The sequence below is a fragment of the Penaeus monodon genome, chromosome 3, assembly GCF_015228065.2.
Source record: "Penaeus monodon isolate SGIC_2016 chromosome 3, NSTDA_Pmon_1, whole genome shotgun sequence".
Classification (NCBI taxonomy): Eukaryota; Metazoa; Arthropoda; class Malacostraca; order Decapoda; family Penaeidae; genus Penaeus; species Penaeus monodon.
In genome coordinates this window covers 28,073,875-28,076,374 of record NC_051388.1, presented here as the reverse complement: position 1 = coordinate 28,076,374, position 2,500 = coordinate 28,073,875, and the positions used below count along the sequence as shown (strand labels likewise).

General features: G+C 28.6%; 1 protein-coding gene across 1 annotated transcript in view; it reads right to left on the bottom strand.

The window, feature by feature from the left end:
• Window positions 1–1,085: 1,085 nt before the first annotated feature.
• The window catches only part of LOC119593982 (nuclear factor NF-kappa-B p105 subunit-like), a 23,620-nt gene continuing 22,205 nt past the window's right edge, over window positions 1,086–2,500 (bottom strand). Inside the window, exon 25 of the mRNA XM_037943008.1 lies at window positions 1,086–2,500. This exon is cut by the window's right edge and continues 298 nt beyond it. The gene's annotated coding sequence lies outside the window, so the exon portion shown is untranslated.

Here is a 2,500-nt window from a genome sequence, read left to right as displayed (position 1 = left end):
AAGATTATTGGGTTATGTTTTAGGAACTTCAGCACTTGAGATGTGTCAACCTAGAATTCTTAACTGTTCTAGCCATAGTCAATTTCAAAAATGTATTAATATTGTTTATCTAGTAACAAAAGTACGATGAACTAAAGTTAATACTGTATTATAATTGCACAGGAAGTATTGCTTTCAGAATACAAATAATCTATATTTAAAATTGCACAGCATTCTTTTTAATTACAACAAAGATCAGAGAGTAATTGAGGCCTTTTGTTTGTCTTTCTAACTAACTGGAGTTAGTATGTCACTGACAGAAAAAGAAATCCTTCTTCAGGGTAGAATCAAATAATAAAACTAATGATACTTCAAAACACTGGTCTAAGATACTTACCAAAGAGATGAATATGAAGTAAAAATGAATGGCTAACCATTTTAATTTTTTTTTTTAAATATTGCAATTAAGCTGTTTTCTTTTCACCAATAATGTTTAGCAGAATAATGTCAATATACTAGTAGGGTGTTATTTTTTCACTTGTAAATATACTATTAGGCACTAATATTTTATAGAAAACACAAATGCTCTCCCCAAAATGTTATATGATTAAAAAATAAGATGAGTGTGGACTTCTAAATCCTAAACACAATTTAAACACTAAAGGCTTCTGGTTGTGTCAAATTAAAAACCTTGTTATAATCACTGTAATAAATCGTTCCTTCAGTAGCCTGTAATTCCAATTGAATAAAATCAATATTGGAAAATAATTAAAGCAGACTACACAAAAAGTGAAACAAAGATAGTACGTTTATCATTTACCTTAAATACTCATTTAGATTTTTTCCATGAACTCTTGTTACCACTAATATAAGCTTACCATTTTAAATTTTCTGAGATGCTAACACTCTTGTCAGTCATTAAGTATTTTTGCTTTTATTTTGTGAATTTCCATCAACTCACTACCATAACTACAGATTTCAATAGCCAGTGCAATTATTTGCAAATGAACACAATGAAACCTATATCACCTGATAAATAGGCAAGTAACATAAATTAGTTTCTGTTACTTTTAAAGCCAGACATGTAGGATATATTAAAAGGCACATTTGCTACCTGGAAGTAATCCATTTATTCAATTCTGGCGTGTAAATCCTTATTATTAAAGAAATATTGCAATTTATAATCACTAATAAAAATAACATGGAATGGAGTAGTTATTAACTTAACTATGTAAACCACCTTTTAAGAATAACAATATTGCATTATTTTGAAAATAAAGTACCTGTAAAATCTGTCCTAACTTTTTTTTTTTTTTTTTAGATATAAAAGTGAAATCATTTTGTGACAACTACAATTTTCAAATGGCTTATAAAAGCTACATGTAAAGTTACCTGTTGGTTTCCAAGGAATGCAGGATTCAAAATTGTTGAGATTTATGCCTAAACCAACATATTAAAAGAGGAATATCTTAGTCCATACATTATGTAGGTTGTTTCTTGTGCTAAGGCACATTCTTCTTAAATCTACTTGAAGTGGTCAGTTTCCACTTGTGCCAAGAAATAGCTGGGAATGTACAGTTACGTGATGGTCCTAATAAGTTCTTACTTCTGAGCTCTAAATACTAACCTACCTGCTATCAGCAGTCTATACAATACACTTAGAAAAATATAGGAAGAGATTTATTCTAATAAATTCAAAATAATATCAACAATTCAATTAACATTTACATATGGATAATCCAATTTTTATTCTACATTTTGTAACATCTAAAAGCAATGTCTCACATATATATTTTCTTCCAGACAAAGGATTTTCCCATTTGGATTAGCATCACCCATACTCATCCTTATTCATTAAATCACATCATAACACAGATCATGAAGCAATGTGAAGGCACTGAACACTTACAGTGAACAATAACTGTATCTATATCCTTACCATAAGGAATGCAGGTAAAAATGACCTGGTAAATATTTTTGGCAAATCATTTCTCAAATTCTCTAGTATCTGCCAAACATATGATACTAATTTTAATTTCTCCTTTTATATGGCAAGATTAATTAACCAGACCATCTTTGTCTATCTACTAATAAATTTCATATATCACTAGTACTAAATGATTTTAATATCTATGGTATCATTAAATAAAGGTATAAAAAGTTAAAATAAAAATAAAATTTTGTAAAGATACATAACACTTTTATAAAAGCTAATATTAAACCTATTAGCAACATAACATGTAAGTCATCTTTTTAATCCTATGATGCCAGTTTAGTTGCATATAAAACATCTGCATACCAAGTTATACATAAAAAAAATCTACTATTTACTGCTCACACAATAACTAGCTTCCATCTTTACCCCTTAGCTAATTGCCTTAGTTCTGAAAACAAACTAAAAGTGATTTTCTAATCCTATTTTTTTTTTCATAAAACAATCTCAAAACATATATACTTGTACAATTCACCTCCCTTTGAAATACAATCCAAGCAGTGTTGCAGCTTTTTTGCCAAAGCTAAC